The sequence below is a fragment of the Antrostomus carolinensis genome, unplaced genomic scaffold (genome assembly GCF_000700745.2).
Source record: "Antrostomus carolinensis isolate BGI_N321 unplaced genomic scaffold, ASM70074v2 scaffold1783, whole genome shotgun sequence".
In the NCBI taxonomy this organism is placed as follows: domain Eukaryota; kingdom Metazoa; phylum Chordata; class Aves; order Caprimulgiformes; family Caprimulgidae; genus Antrostomus; species Antrostomus carolinensis.
In genome coordinates, this window is record NW_010307042.1 from 259 (window position 1) to 17,927 (window position 17,669).

Here is a 17,669-nt window from a genome sequence, read left to right on the forward strand (position 1 = left end):
GAAGGAAAGTGGCATCACGTAACAGGTAACTTCCAGGGCTGCCAGAAGGATTTAATACTCCTAATTTTTTTTTTATTTTTTTTCATTTGAATGATAGCTAAATGGTTTTTACTTTGAACTCTATACCTGTTGAAGAAAAAATTAAGAAGAAAAGCAATTACAGAGTAATGTGGGTCATTGAAAGAGGATGTCAGTTAAAAATATTTTGAGGGCATGCGATTTGTATAATTTTCTTTGGGGGTAGACCAAGGGAAGTGTGTGCATGTGGTTTTTGTTTCCTTTGAACTTTCTTTGTGTAAGAGGGTGACTTTGGTTTCAGCATCTTAATTTTCTGTGTCAGCAACCAATATTGGAGATTCTTGAGTTGTGAGTTGTAGACCATTACCTTGTAGCTTCTCCGTGTTTTTACCTCCATAAAGTTTAAAGCAAAATGGGTTGGGTTTTTTTTGTGATGTTAGGCAAAACTATATTTTTTTTCTTCTTGAGTAGAGTTCAGTTGTGTATCTCTGAGAATTAGGTTTGTAAATGTATCTGTCACCCTGTCATTGCCCTGTCACCTCTAAGCCAATATTGATCAAATTGCATGGAAGTTAAAGGTGGATATTGAGTATTTGTGATGCAATTTTTATGATCAAATAGATAAGCAAAACCCATATTCATATCCCTTTAAAAAAAAAAGAAAAGTGATAGCATGAGTTCAGCTGTTTTGTTGTACATCTTTTAATCTGGGCAGGGGGAGGGGAGTGACCAACCATGGGAAACAAAGCTTAAGCAGTTTTGTGAACAGGAGAATTTATCATCTCTAAAATCCATTGTGAAATTATTCCTGGAATAAATTTGTCTTGTTAGTACACAGGGATAGGTGTTAATCAGAGGAAATAGGCTATGTTTTTTATGCTGTAAACAATTATAAGCTATGAGCATAAGCTGTGTAAGTAAGTTATCAAAACTGCAGTCTGGTTTGTGTGCTGCAGAGTGCACACGTGCAAGGAATTGTGCAGCTCACACTAAGCAGCATTGCTACTCCTTTAACTCGCTCTCAGAGTAGGATTTTTCTGCTTTATGTTAATTTTGTTTGAACAATTCCTATTAATACAGCTTTGTTTCATTTTGTCTTTAGGAAATGGTGGTAAATGCATTGGTAATAGAGGAAATAAAGCTATCCTACAAGGATGGGCCTTTACAATTTGACTTGGTCACGCTAGGTTCATATGTGTCCCCATGGGGAGCCCCTATACATTCAATAGTGCTCTGCGTGAGCACGGGGGTCCATCTGTATACAGCCCGTTACCTTAGCCTGCAGCTATACCACCTAGAGCTGTGTGCTTATCACAGCTAATAATGCACGTAGTGACAGCCTGGCCAGCACGTGTTCAAGAGCTGTCCAGGGAAAAGAAACCCCAAGGGTTAAAAACCACATCAAAAATAAAGGTTTTGTTAACTCAAGAGGTGATCCTGCTACCGTAGCGCAGTTAAATGGATGACCCATTGCTGTGCTTGGTTGTTAGCCTAGCAGTGTAGCTTAGGGATGAAATAACCATGAAAATATGCCCATCTGATAATTTTTAAGAATTGTGTCTGGTTATATTTCATTTTACTTAGATTATTTAAGTTTACTTTGAACATTTTTCAGATTGTTCCAGGATAGTTTTTGTGTGTGCTGCATGGTTCTCAAGAATTCAGTAAATCTTAGTTGCAGAATAATTTTTGCATGTTTAAGATTTTTTCAAGCACTTTTTCAGTGAAAATTGGTATATTAGTAATTTTGTTAAAAGGGTAAACATGCTTTATGCAAACCACTAGTCAATTTTCTATGACCATTATGTAAATATGCTTAATTGTGTTAGTATCCATGCACTGTATGTATATGAAACTGTGGACTATTACAGGAGTATCAAGTGTCATAAAAAACAAGCAAACAAAGAAACCCAACAACATTGTCATACAGGAACTTTTCACTGTATTTGTACAAACTTGATGTGTTTAGGTAGAGAAGAACTGTTGAGGACAGATATATACAAACTTTAAGGATGATACATTCAGTTCATTTTGATTTTGGGTTACTTGACTTCAAAAATAAAGACAGAAACAGCTGACTGACAGGTTATGGGTTTGGACTCTGAAGTTGTCTTGAGATCCCAAAAGAAATTACTGGATCACTGAGTCAGTCACAGTTTTGTATTATATGTTGTAAATGTTTTGTGCATTTGTTGCATTATAAAGCAATTCTGCCCACCTTCCAAAACCTCACAGTCTTTTTTTGCTGGGAGAAAAACAATCTTGCTGCAGAGACAGAGTTTTAATTTTAGTTCTAAACTTTTTTCTTCTATACTTGGTTGTCTGCTACTGATACATGGTTTGAATTTGTCCCTTTCAAGGTCACTAGGAGTGACTTGTGGATGTCTTCTGTAATTGTGACTCATTTGTAAGGTTCCTGGGTTTATGTAGGAAACTGACCTACACACTCTTCAGGGTGAATACAGGGAGAGATGGTTCAAATCAGCCTGGTTCTGCCATTAGGAAGGTAGTCAAGTAAGGGAACCACTTTGGATGATTGATGCTGCATGTGACTGCAAATAAGAATGTGGCTATTTCTTATTTGAACCTTGTTGTGGGAGATACCCATTTGGCCAAGATGACAGATTGTTCTATGGTGTTATTTTGTTTTTTGTTTTTTGGTTTTTTTTTTAGTTTAGGGAAGACACAAGGAGGATATTTCCACCTGTGCTAAGTCGAGGACCTTCCCTGGAGAAAACTGTTATGTTGGTTCTGTTGTCGGTAGGAACTGTGTAATTAAGGCAACTGGATTCACATTGCTGAAATCTTGGTACTTGGCAAGGCTTTAAAAAATGGTTTGGAAAGTGTGGCTGGAAAAGGACATTTCCAAGCAGCCAACCTCCTCCCATTCTCCAGTTTCCCCATTAGCTCTCTCCTCCTCAGGGCTCATGTTGATACTTAGTGAAAATGATGGGATGCAACACTACTGCAGGCTTCTCTACAGTAGAGCATGACCAGTGTCAACCAGGGTTTTGATAATGTGCAGTTACTCAACAGTCCTGTCACTGACATTATCTCTGTCCCCGTAGGGACCACCTGCTCTACACCATGACCCTTACACCTGACACATCAAGGCCCATAAAACCAAAGAAATTTCTGAACTGCATGTGATGCTGCACATTTAAATGCCCAAGTACACCTTTAGATAGTCCTTCTTCAGAAAAAAAGTCTTGTTACTTTTACTTTCTTAACAGAAATGCAGATAATGAAATGTGTGAAGTACTTTGCAAATTTCAGTATTGCTCACTTTCCTTTGTATTGCAGGCAGAGTTCTGTTAATTGATGCAGACCCTTGCCGAATGCTGGGGGAGGATTAACCTGTTGGTACCTACAGTCATGGTTCTGATGTTGACACTGGCAGATGCAAAGTCTGCCAGGAGTGGGAAATTGCATGACAGCTCTCATTTAAAAATTTTGATGAGTCTTACTTTCTTGAAGCAAATTAAAACCAAAATCACCCTTTATAACTGAACTTTGCCTCATTGTGAAAATTTAATCCTTTTTTTTTTTTTTTTTAATTAACATATTTTTAGGAATATCTGGGAATACAGCGATCTTCTAATTGACCACAGCACGTCAAGTAACTGTGAATGAGTTAATGTGACAACTCCTGATAACTTTTTTTTAAATTGAGCTGCTGCACACAGAAATTGCTTACACGTGCTTGTGTATATCTTGTTCAGAGTTTGATGGAAAGCCTGAGAGGTTATATGGGAGAAATCGTAGAATTTATGACTGGAATAGCCTTCTCTTATGAGGATGAAAAAGAATGCTGCCTTAGTACCTGCAGCTTCATTTATGTGAAAGGAAGATTAATATAATTGGAGAACACAGGTTCAATCCAGCACAAAACTGCAGGTGGAGAAGGGGAGAAACATTTTCTTCTCTGCTGCTGTATTTATTATTTGAATATTAAAGTACTTTATAGTCATATTGCGTGCAACCCTATGACCCTGTATGAAGCTATTGAGATTACTGTTGTACATGTTGTACAGTTGTCAGTTATTTAAATCATTTTAGATGTTTTGATACTGTACAGCTATATTTAGTACTGGTAATAAATTACTAGGTGTTTTTCCCTGGTTAGTGTTTGTCAAGAGTAAGATGCTGAATTTTTATATTATATTCTTTGCACACAGTAGCTTTTATTTTGGAAAAACTATTCAGCCCTATGTATTTCCAATGAACATTTACTCTCATCACATTTAACTATGTGAATTAATACAATCTCTAGAGGGATTATGGTATATTGAGCTTTGCTCCAAAAAACTGGGCAGAGAGAACAGCTATATGTAAATTACAGTTTGAAGAAATGAGATTCTAGATCTCATGGTCTTTTTTTAATGATACTTAGAGCATTAACTACCCTAAGCTAATTTAGGGGATTTTATAGAAAAGAAATATGAGAGCATATTTTGTTCCTTGGTGATAGAAATTTTAAGTATTCTAACTAGTGTTAGGACTTTGAAGAAAATGTTCAGGGAAGGAACTTACCCTATTTGATTATCTTTTTTTCTTCCCTCCTCCATGTCATTTCAGCCCAGCTGATGACAAGAAATGGGTCAGACTGCTAGCTTTACCACTGCAACTTAAGTTGTGTGGAGGTTTGTTGTTTTTTTTTTTTTTAATTCGGGAATGGAACAGCTTTTACAGGGACAAAGAGAAATGAAATCACTTTCAATGAAAGAAAGAGGCCTCATTATAGCCACCAACAGCAGTTATTGACAGCTACACTTCCTATTAACAAGGAGCATTTAAGAGTTTGGCTGTTGGATCTTTGGACTTGATCTAATTTGCTAGCATTAATTAGTTTCTTTTGAGCAAAGACACTTGGTGCTCACAGCTATAGATTTGGAGGACTAATTAGGACAGAAAATTGAACAGAATGGGGTAAGGCATTAACCTTCAACCATTACCAGCTGGGGCTCTGATAAAGACCACAGAGTCCAAATGCTCCTATTCATGCAAAGAGTACTCTAATGAATATCAATTTCAGCCAGGTTGCCATATCCTACAAGCACTGTCTTAATTTTGATTCTCTTACCTGGTAGAGATTTTTATGTATAGATATTGAAGTGATATTGGTAGTTCAGAGCTCGTAGATAACAACCTTGATAGCTTTCCTGTGTTTTGTCCAGTCTTTCAGTTTGGTTTTCTCAAGTTAGAGAGTTTATTGGTTTCCAGGTTAAGATCCTGAATTTCAAATTGTTTTCCCTGCCCAGTATAAATATATTAATATAGCATAGATTAATTACATTAGAAATGCTGGGTTAAATAGAGGATGCCTGCATGGTTTTGGATTATTGTAGTACATGGTGGTGATATCCATGACAAGAGCACTGACCAAGATAAATACTAAAGGTTGAACAATAGGACTGCTTCTTTTGCAGCTTTTACGATAGAATACAATTACTATATCGTGGTGTTAAGTTGGTGATCCAGTTTTAGGAGGAAAACTGTTCTTTCAGGCTGTGGATTGATAGTATTTTAACATCTGCAGAATGGAAGTACTTTAACTGTATATAAAGAAAGGAGAAAAACAATTGCCTTTGTCCTTTTGTACCACTTCTTGGATTATTGGACTTGAAATTAAGATCCAAGGTCATTAGTTATTTCTACCAGTTAGTCATATCATTATTCCCTGACCAACTCCCCATCAAATCTGGATCCCTACTTCTCTCTTCATATGACTTCGGTACCCAGTGATAAGAAAAGTGTAAAAGTCTCTTTTTTTTGACATCCTTTCTTCAAACTTGTTTTTTTTTTTTTTTTTTTTTAGGAAGAACGCTGGCATTAAAGTGACTTTCAAAGAATTGAATCTGTTTGGATTTTGTCAGGTGTTTAGCTCTTTGAGGCTAAGGTGGTCTTTTATGTTACTGATTTGGGGTATTTTGTGATATTTACAGCAGACTTTAGAGAACCCCTTTCGCTGACTGTCAGGTGGGTGTCCATAGGGCAGCAGTGGGTGTCCATAGCATACATGGTCAAGTTCTCCTCCCAAAAAAAGGAGGAGATTAAGGTGGTCATTGTTGGAACCTCTTACTAATACCACCTTTATCTCTTTTCTTAGATGTTATATATGGTGTTTGCTATTTCTCATAGTTTTCTTTCCTAGTTGACACAGTTTGATTATTCTTTGATTATTCAGAATAATCAAGACAGGGTTTGTCTGTGTCTATTCCTTGATGGAGTCGATAACCTACAGATACTGTAGCTTATGCATTAGAGAATTACAGTGTTGTATTACTGTGGCATAGTTGCACATGGCAATGCATTGTTAATGGCAGCACACGTGACTTAGGATAACTGTTATTTTAACTGCATGTCCTTAATGGTGTATTAAGTAGTTGCTTTGCAGTTGTGGATTATAAACCTCTCTTAGATACTACATTCAAGAGTAACGCAGTTAGCACTTTGTGTAAATAAATCTAATACTTTTAGGAGGTCATGCTATATTCCCTTTGCATGTGTATAAATATTTATGTTGTATATGAATTATGGATATTACCCTGGGGTTACTTTCACACAGAAAATAGGTTATTTTTCAAATGTTGAAGTCAGAATCTGTCGTGTAGATACCATTAGATTCGACAGTGGAAAACAGAACTTAGTTTGGTCAAAAAGTAGCTATTGTGTATTCAGAAATAGAGTAGTGAGCTTTCAGATAGCCTACAAGCAGCGTATTGACCTTGTAAAGAACGTATGGTATTCAGGGTAAGGTAATAGGGAAAAACTCTGTCCATCATTCTTTAGAAGATGCATAAAGTTGGCAAGTGTATTTGCCAAAGAAAATTGTTCATCCACATAACAGAATCTGAAATCAAGTATTAATTCCAGTTGAGCTAAATGGGAATCAGAACAGTAGTTGCAGGTTCATCTAATATGCTTTGATTTTATGAGGCAGTGTGTTATAAGTTGTTTTTTTGATATCCATTATTTCCCATAGACTGGAAAGCTATACCTGTTGTACGTATCTTTGTGTGGAATATTAAGAGTCAGCAGAGCCAGTCAATAAAAATGGCAGGAACCACAGGCCTTATCAAGCAATAGAGGAACATAAGTGAAAGTTGAAATACAGTTTGATAAACAAACACACTTTCAACAAGATGAGGTGTTCTTTATGCTTTTTGGTGTTCTGGAAATATCAGTGTGTTTAATGAAATCTCAAATTTTCCTTTGTGTTCTGGAATGAAAACATTTTAAACTCCTTTTTCCTGTGGAACAGTAGTTCTAAAGACTGCTTAGCTTAAATTGAGTGAGTTGTCTTTCTGGCACTTACTCTTTGATATAGGAGTTAATGGATCCTGTGGTAACAACACTGACAATGCACAGCTTCTTTTAAAGTAGAAACAGTGTTGTCTGTTGCTGAGTAAAACTACTGTGTTGTACATTATTGTTCAGCTACTTTTAAGAATGGTAAAATCCCCCTCTTTCCCACCCCCAAGTTTAGTTTTATTGTTCTTGTAATTGTTTTCTGATGGTTGTCTCAATGGTGCTGCATAGAAAAAGAGTAGGGAGATCTGTGCTCTGAAAAGTGTTCTACTTACAGGTCTGATGCCTGAGAAGGGAGTAAAGGCTATAGAAAAAGAGATGTGTGCTCTGAAAAGTGTTCTACTTAAGGTCTGATGCCTGAGAAGGGAGTAAAGGCTACAGTAATAAAAGGTAATAAAACATTTCTACTCTATTGTCATCCCTATTGTATTTTTAACAGTTTATCACCCTCAAAAATAATAGTAAGGGAACCTTGCAGAAAAGAGCTGCTGGAATGTGTGCTGCCAAAGATGAGGATAGATACCTTACATGAAGCGTGAGCATATGACAGAAGGCAGGAAGTATTTTGCGTGAGGAATCAAGAGCTGCAGAGCTTGTCAGAGGATGTGAAAGGAACATTAGAGCTGTACAGAGCACTGGAGGTATGGATGAGGCTTTAAATTTATGATCAGGGAGCAAGAAAAACAATTTAGCTGCTGTATTCTAGGTTTGAGAAGGATACTAATAAAGGAGTTGAAAGGAATCGTGTAAGGGATGGAAGGTTTTAATTCTATGGGATAATGAGTAGGAAAGGCACTTAGATCAGGAATTTTGAGGAAGACAGCGTAGAAGAGCAGTACATGAAAATTTCCCTTGGATGGAGTGAACAGATTCTTCTCTTGATATCCACTGTGTTGGGAAGGAGTTGAAATAGTTGTAGGGAATTTTGGACTTTAATTATGATATTAAGGGATCTGCCTTCTTACCTTTTTTTTTCCCTAAAATGAGTTTAAAGAAAGGTTTCTTTAAGTCTGAAATGCCTTTTTTCAATTACAATAGTCAAGTTCAGGATTTCCTTTTATGCATTTTATCACATGTAATACCTTCTACTTTGTAGCCTTCTTTCTTTCTGTCTGCGATCCAGAATTTCTAAAGGAGGTGGTGTCTAGTCCTTCGTCTTTTTCCCCCTCTTCAGTATAAACTAAATATGCCCTCCAGGTGTCCAGATCAACAACATATTTTAAGGATATTTAAATGGTTCTTTTTAAAACACTAAACCATACAGTCTTTTTATGTGTGCAAATTCATCATTACACTTGCATACCAGGCTTGATATAGGTCTTGCTTTGTTTCTGGTGGCTGAAATATCCTTTTCACTTTGCAGTAATGGGATGCTCATGAAGTTGGTGCAAAAGCACTGCAGAGTTGTGTCTTGAGATGTAATGTCACCTGTGGCTGTAGACTGTCATTCTAACCTTTTAAAAGTCATTTTATGGAGGCACAGCTTATGTTGGCAAAAAGGACTTCTGAACGCTATTGTTTAATATGTGGGAAGTGTATAGGAAGTGTATAAAGTGGAAGCACGTAGGAGAGAGTTGAAAACAGGACTTCTTAATGCAATCTAGATTGTTCTAACTGTGCTTTAATAGCTTTAGCTTCAGTTCTATAAAGAGATTGTCAAACCTGAGTGCTCTAGAAAATTACCTCTGCATTGGAGGACACATTTATTAAGCGTAAGAGGAATGCAGGGCTGGGAAGGACTAGACACTCTGGGCCATCATCTTCTCTTGTGGCCATATCTAGTATGCCTGTATTTGTCCTGTGATCTGATTAATGTTGCATCATCTGTAGACAGGCTCTTCCAATGCTTAGTTATTTTTACTGTTCAAATAATTTTTTATTTTGTTTTCTAAGGGTTTTTTTTAGTGTCTAAACTAACTTTTCTTTGTATATTAAGCTATCTGTGTTCTCAGACATTGGACAGATTACTGGTAATGGCATTGAATAAAAGCAGCACTTTGTATGGAAGAAATAGGACAATCTGGTTTATCAAAAACAGGGGGAAAAGAGAAAAATAAAAGGTTCATTCAGTAACCATCCTGGAAAACTGTTCCTACCACTGAGTCCCTGAGATTGCTGAGAGATTATGTTGGACCCTGAGAGTCTACAGGTGTTTTCAGGAGCATTGTGAATTTAAACCAAAAACCCCCCAAAACCTTAATGTCATTATGTAAAAAATTACTTTTACATTTACAGGAAAAATGAGTACTTTCAGGTTGAAGAAAATTATATCTAGTAAACAAGAGTGACCAGAGTTTGCAACTTCAGATACTTCGTTGTGCATTGGGTTTTTTTCTGCTCTTGGGGTGGTAATTTTCTACAGTGAATCTGTCAGCCTAGTCAAAATAATTCATAAGATGAAAAGTACTCTTTATTTTTTCTTATGTAAATACTCTTTGCCATTCCTCATCTTTCCTGATTTCCTCCTCTTGTTTCTTTGCTTTGTGAGATGTTTTTTTTTTAATGCTCCTTCTTAATGTATATAAACTTTCCAGTTTACAGTGTGCCTCTGTTCATTGTTGGAGAAGCCTAACAAAAGTGTAATCTAAACAGTACTGAAGAAATTGAACTCCTAAGTATGGAAAACCCATGTGTTTTTGCACAGGCATTAATTTGTCCTTGATGCCCCTCCTGGGTATGGCTGTAGAATGGTTACCTGGAGAAGATGGTACCTGGCTTATGTGGTACCATCCCATTTCATAGGCTAACAATGCAGTTAGCACAAATTTTGGGTGTGTGGGAAACATCCCTTCTATTTCTTTCCAGATCACAGAGCACCTCAGTGAGGAATGTATTTGAAAGCAAAAGTCAACACGGTTGAAGAAGCATAACATGCTAAGTGAGACCCAGTGTATCAGGGCAAGCACACAGGCTGTCAGGGATTCAAATGGGTATATTCCTTCTGCCTGCTGGGAAGTTCAGGGTAATATTCTGCCAGGCTATAATGTCTACATTCTTACATTATTTTAAGGCACTGTTCTGCATTATTACCTTAATAAAGGCTTTGGCTTACATCTAGTTAATGAACAGAAACTTACCATTGCTTTCCATAGAATATGGAAAAGAAGAATATGAAAGAATGTGTACTGTTTGGGGTTATATAACCAAAAAGATTCAGTTACTATTTAGGGTTATATAACCAAAGATTCAATTACTAATTATTTAATCTTTAACAGGATACTAACAGAGCTCAGAGCTTCTGTGGTGTCTTCAATGACTTCTATCCAATGCCCTATGTTTCAAATATTTTGTTATCTACATCTAATGATGTGCTGCATTACTGTTCAGTAATAGTACTAATGGTTCTTCAGCTTTCTCTCAGTAATAAAGGTGTCCTCACCTTATACTTTTTTGAAAACCATTCCTGATTTAGCTAGTTGTAAAATAAAAAGCATATACATGTATATGTAATGGAATTTTTTTAATTTTATGCATTTAAAACAGCTTGAGAAAGTTTTAAATCCTTTGTGAGAAGTGAGAATGGTTTGGAATATAATCCTCTTGCTTCAGCAAGACTGTTGTGTAAGTTCATTTTGGTATGCTTCATCTGTTGGTGAAATTTCAGTGCCTTTAAAACAGAATATTGTTTGGGGAATCTGTCCTCTTCATTCTGCCATCAGAGTCATACTAGTTACTGACTGTGTATAAACTTCTGAGAAACATTCACTGTTGGGCAGAGAATATTTATGTAAATTACAACCTCAAAAATAATTTTTACACTTCTGTAGGAGGAAGATATTTAACAGAGTTGGCAACTTTTGCTTTAGTTGCATTCTTCCATCAGACTAGTAAATCAGATGAGTAATTCTGGTCTCATCTTTTTCTCTTCTGCTCGTGCCGTTTAAATATCAGTTGAGGAAAACATGGCATGTGATCAGTTCTTTTTTTTGCCTCAGTTAAGTGTGCTAGCTCTATTCTATATAACTACTTACAATTCAAATATGCATTTATGTACCTGAATTGAATTAGATTCTCATTATCACTGTTGTTAATGAAAGGTAGGATTTCATGCTGAATTTTTAAATACAAAAAGACATTACTGTCTCTGTGGAAAACTGCTGGATTGGCCTGACTTACAGAGTGAAGTTCTCTTGTAAATGATAACTAGTTTCGCTTAGGGAACCAATGCAGCAATTCACAGGCAGTGCTGTTAGTGCCTAATTCTGATCTCGTATTCTTACCCAAAGCTTGTAGTTCACAGAAGTATTTTTGCTCTGAGGCATAAAAAGTGGTTTCAGTGCAGTGCTGTTTGTTCCAGACCTGACGTTACTTATCTCCATTGCCCTAGTGCTAGAGCTGCAATGACCTGACTTGCCTGAAAGCTAATTCAGCTGCTCTAATAAGGAGGAGAAAAAACCACCTCTGTGAGTGTGTTAAAAGTACTTAGAGGTAATTTATTGTTTGCATTACAATATTTCAGGTCCACCTAGATGCATTTCACATAAAGGGTAAATTGTAACAGTGACTGTAATTGCTTTATGTGAAGCAGGTGCAATTCCCTAGTTTCTAATGTAATATAGTCAGTGTCTTAAGTTTGATTGCAGGGTCAGTATGCTAAAGTTTAGGTTCTGCCATGTGCTATGGGCGTCCATATGAAGAGATACAGTACTAACCAGTCTTTTGTGTGTCCAAACCCTAACTGATAACACAATAACCTTTTACTTGGGCAGGTTTTGCACTAACAGTTCTCCAGTGCTCAAGTCTCTAAGCCTTGGCTGAACTTCAGGCAAGAAGTTGGAATGATCACTTAATGCTTACTATATTTCAGGCAATCAGAGGGGATGAATCTGAATAAGAAACAGTGTCCAGACTTCTCCTTCTGCTTTCTGCAGTCTTTCAAAGCTCCAGCAGTTACTTCATACTGTTCTGCAGTATTCAGAGAGGAGACCCTTGTGAGTGGAGCACTAGCCTTGGAGACTTGTGTTGGATCCTTGATCTCACCCTTTATGATTTTTTTGTTAAGTCATGTAGGACGGGAGACATTTCATCCTAGTTCTAGTCATCTGTGAGTTACGTTTAGTCTAAACCAGTTATCCTGTCTAAATCTTTTAGGTGGGATCTAACTGCATTCTGGAAGTACCTTTTGTGCTTGCTCTGTTTTGTGTGAAGGCAACAAGGAGAGTGAGTGAGGTACTTCCACAATCAGCTTTAGGTGAGACATGTAAATTTTATGTGGCTAAAATTAGGTAAAGTGAATTCCACTGGTAGTCATTTTTAGTCTCTGTTCACACATGTAAATGAAGATAAGACCATATATGAAAGAGAACTATCACAGTCAATGCATGTGTGGCGCTGCATTGGTATGCACAAAGCAAGGATGGCTGTGCTATGAATTTTTGTTAGGCTATGTGAGCTCCTGCAAAAGCAATGTAGAGACCCTTGGGCTTTGTGAGCATTTGCTAAGGATTCCTTTGAGTTGTTTTTTTCCTCTCTGTCTCAGGTTGCTTCCACATTGCTTGGGAGTTGCATTGGTTTGTTACTGTCTCCTCTAAGGTTAAACATCAGTGTGTCTGCAGGTTCTGTGCAGATCTGGACTTGCAGGATAATATGCCTGTCAGCTCACAACAAGATTTGGTGGAAAGTAGGGGAAAGGCAGTTGGTCCCTGCTACTTCATTACAAACAAGGCTCAGCTGGACACAGTAGTTACTAGTTGTAAAGTTTGGGGAGAACACTTGGATTCAGATGAAGGTTTTTGACTTTTACAGTTCCAATTTCCCTTTTTTTTTTTCCTTTCACCACCAGCAGCAGTCACAGACACTAGCTGAAGACTAAATGAAACTGTTTTCCAGAACTAGAGTAATTTGAAATCTTATTTCCTGTTTCACCACTTCTCTCTTTTTGTCCCCAAATATTTATAATAAGGCTGAAATCATAGCATGTAGGGGAACACAGGGAAATAATCCCAACAGTATAAACTTAAATTCATAAATCTGAGACTTCCAACCAGTCTGCTGTACAAAAAAACAGATGCCATGCAATAAATTAATACTAAGCTGAATAATAAACAAGATGTATTGTTAAAGTTCTTTAATGCAAAGAAAGTGATTTCAGACTTTCATATGCTTGTTTTCTGTCTTTGTTTAAATGAGGCCCTTGCATGTGTTTTCTTTATTGTTCTCTTTTGCACACATTTGAGCTTTGTTGGGTTGAGGACTCAGTCTCTTGTTGGGCAGTTGTGATTAACTTACACTAAATAGGCAGCAGTAATGTGATTTGAGAATGAAAAGGATTCATTTCTTTTAAATGAGGGAAAAAACCCCAAGGTTGAAGGAAAGAGTTTACATAATCTGTAAACTAGTTAAGGAGCTGAATATTTATGCAGGTTGAAATTGAAGCTTAGTTGCCCTCTAGGGGTTTTACATTAATACAGCATATGCTAGCTTTTGGGTGGGTTTTTTTTTCTTTCAGAATAAAGGTGAGAGAAGTCTTTGGAAAACTTACATACTGACAAATCTGTGGTGGTGGAGGCATGTGTACATCTGCATTCAGTGAGTAAAGCTCATTTAGTTCAGAATGCAAAAGACAGAGAAAAGATTTCTAGCCAGATTATGATCTTGTTGTTCCAGTGTACCAATGAAGAGGGTACTCACAGTCATCCAGTCATAGTCCCAAAGGTCCTTATGCAGAAGTCAGGGAGCTTTCAGACCTATGTAGACGTGGTTACACCACCAAAAGGTCCCAAAGGTCCTTATGCAGAAGTCAGGGTACCCCCCAAAGAGCTTTCAGACCTATGTAGACGTGGTTACACAAGGATGTAGTGGTGGTGCTGGGAAGGCCACAGTAATGGCAGCATTAACATCCTGCTTGTGTCCTAGCCGCTGAGTGCTGCTTTCAGTTCTTAGTGTCCTCAGCTGCCTCTGGCTAATGCACAGGGGCCTTCTGGCACATCTTGGGCTACAGCAGCTTGAGCCCTGCTGATGGATCCTGTGACAGAACTTCTTAGAAACTTCTGTTTCCCCTTTCTGCTGTCACTGTCTCCTTCCTTAGAAAGCACTGAACAAAAATTGGATAGTTTCTGTTTGTTTGGGTAGCATATGATATTGCATAGGATGTATCCTCATGCCGTGGGAATAAGTGTGAGTAACGTGGCTTCTAAACTAAAGCCACATACATATTTTGACACATCTAAACCTCTAATGTCTCCTTTGCCTATGGTTTTGTAGCAGATGCACTGCTAATATTTGTTTGAAGAATTGCTGAATAAATGATTTAAAGTGCAATTGTTTTTCTAAATATGGAAACCACGTTTATGTGATTTTGCTGTTTCTTTCATAACAGTGTTGAGACTGTATTACTCTCAAATCTTTTTGCATTAGAAGCAAGCTACTTGGAGCAGGCAGAATAGATGCAGTTAAACAAGCACCTCCTGACAGACTTGAGTCCCTGTGTGCATACAGCTTGAGGAACACAGTGTAGTTGACTGTCAGAAGTTAGAGCACTGTCCCTGAGGCTTCTTTTTACCAGACTGTCTCTGGATTAGTGCCAGTAGGGTCTATGGTGTTATTCAGATTTTTATGTCATTTGCCTGTTAAACCTTACACCAAAGAACAAAGAACAGTTCCTCTTTTTTGAGGGACTTTAATAGCTGACAAAGAATTCCTGGTGCATTTTGTTTTGCTTTGTGGATTTAGCAAAGGCTTGTTTGTAAATCCTTTGTCTACAAGTATTTCATTTTACTGTCTTCAAATTATAACCTTTGCTGTGGAGAAATGGCCTTATTTCTTTATTTCTCTATAGAATGAGGTCTGTTATAACCTCTTATACACATATAATGCTTTGGCCTGGTACAATTTGATTCTGACAGCTAGTAGCATCAAAGAAGCATCTGCTTGGTTGTATCTGCTGTATGCTTGGGCATGACATCACAGCTTCAGCCTGCTTCAAAACTAGTGACATTATCAGCAGAGCTCTGTGTCATTAGTTCTGCCTTCTCCTGTTCTCTGATGCCCAATCTGCTTGGGCAGTAAATGATTCTTGAGGTCTGCACATGGGACTAAAAGACGTGGTAGGTTAGAGGGGAGGGCGAGTTGGTTGTTTTAGGGTATTTTTTCCCTTCCACCCCTGATCAGTTTCCCTCCATGAGCAGAAGGACTGGAGCTGATGGCTATCTTTATGCCAGCATTTGGCTCAGAGCAGAACTGCTCTGTAAGGTTGCAATAAGCTGCTGGTCTCGCATTGTTCTGAATAGTGCTGGCCTCGTCTGTTCAGTTTTAATGACTCTGAAAAGTTTGAAGAAAATGTGTATTGCTAGCTCTGGGAGGGGATTCCTGATCAAGGGGAGCATCAGAATCACCCTGTTCCTGCAGTGCGGTGTGTAGTGCTCACAACTCATGGGCAGTTTTCCAGGACCCGAACTAAATATCCAGTTGTGGTGCTTTATCATTCAAAAAAGCTTTTGCGCAACAGTTTCAAAGATACGGGAAGAGTATGGTGGCTGGATTATTTGCTGTCTGGTGTTCAGGCCTTTTTAGGTACCTGGTTATCACAGTCATTTATTTAAAACAGTTTACAGAAGATGGAAGGTAAATGTTAAACAGTTACTAACAAATTTCCAGATCTTACTAAGCTTTGGTAGTGTGCTTTCTTATCACATTGTTAAAACTCATCTCTTCAAAATTATGAAATAAATAGGGAAGTCTGAAATTCTGACTGCTTACATAGTCAATGATGCACTTTCTTTTGAAAAAGTAATTATACATATTTTATCACACTTTTTTTTTCTGAAAAATTTTACTTTTGGTCCTGTCGTTTTTACAAACACTGAGTAGTACCTCATTCAGCAAGAATTTTTCCCACACTTCCACACCAGTATATGTTGAAGGCTAGTAATTTTTGAAAAAAGAGAGAGACTAAACATATACTGCAAACCAAGGAAAGTACATGGTAGCTGTTTTGGAGATGTTGGACTGGTGGTTGGGAAGGAATATAGGATAAATTGTGACCTGTAAGGGAAAGTGACTTTCTCTTTTAAAAGAGTGTAAGTGTATTAATCTTTAATAGCGTATCCTGGAGTGCTGAGAAGGCCTGAAATTTTGACCCTATTCTGTATGCCCCATCCCACCTCCATCTGGAACCCTGAAATCAGTTTCACTTTTGCTTTGAGGATATTTTCTTTCATTCAGGTAAGGGATAACTACTGCTACTACTACTAGTACTGCTACTAAAAACCTTTGGTATTGTAAATTTGAGTTAAAAGAATACTTTTGGAAAGATAGTAAATTGACCTGAGGGGGGGAAAAAATATCCCCAAAGCAACATGCTGTAAATTAGAGCCGGTGTCATGGTGGAATAGCTGTGCAATTGCCTCTTCAAGAGTGACATAAATGACCTGCTCTATCTCCACCGTGTGGCAGAAGGACATCACTGCTCGTTCTGCCACTCGCTGAAACTCTCTCTTTTATAAATAGATTTTTTTTTTAAACTTTGGAGTTCAGCTAAGGAGTCAGTCACTATGGGACAGAGGGAGGAGGATGTTGTTTCTTTTAATCATCTGTTATGCTAACTTCTGAGCTGTCCCTGAGTGGCTCAGCAGCTGCTGAAGGAGGTGGATGCTCTTGTTTATATAGGAAGAGGCAGTGACAGACAGTAGCCATGGGGGAACTTGCATTTGTTCCAGTTCTGCCTCTTCCAGCGCCTGGGATGGTAACACTTGATGTCAGGGATATTTACTGCAGGGTGGGAGGAATATGAGATCAAGTCAGTCTTAAAGGAAGCAGTTGTTTAAATTAAAACCAGTGCACTTTAACTCAATGACTGTTACCTGGAACCTAATATAGAAGGCAGGAACATTCCTAACAGAAGCTTCTTAGTAGACAAATCATGATTTACCCAAGAAACTCTTTAACACCAATGTGTTTACTTTGCTTAAAAGGATTTTTTTTTTTTTTTTAAATTTCAATGGGAAGGAAAGGAGGTCTGCTTTTCTTGACAAATCTGCCTGAATAGCCCAGCAGATTGTCATCTTTGAGCACTTAAATCTGCCTTGCCTGGCTAAGTACGTCACTGCAAAGCCTTATATATAGTAGTTGTGCCCTTGCTATTTCTCACCTGTCTTCTGAGGACATAACCCTCTTCTTTGTACTGTTGTGCTCTGGCTGTCTTGCTTAGTCAGGGGCAGGAGGACTTGTCTCTTAGCTCTTAAAGAGCTGGGTTGCTGGAACTTCAGAAATGTGACAGTGTACTACATTTCTGTGTGTTTGGGGCAAAATGCACACATTTTGCATAGAGATATAGATACACGTGTATACATGTGTACAAAAAATGCTGACAAATCTGGAAGTCCAGGAGGAGAGATCAGATC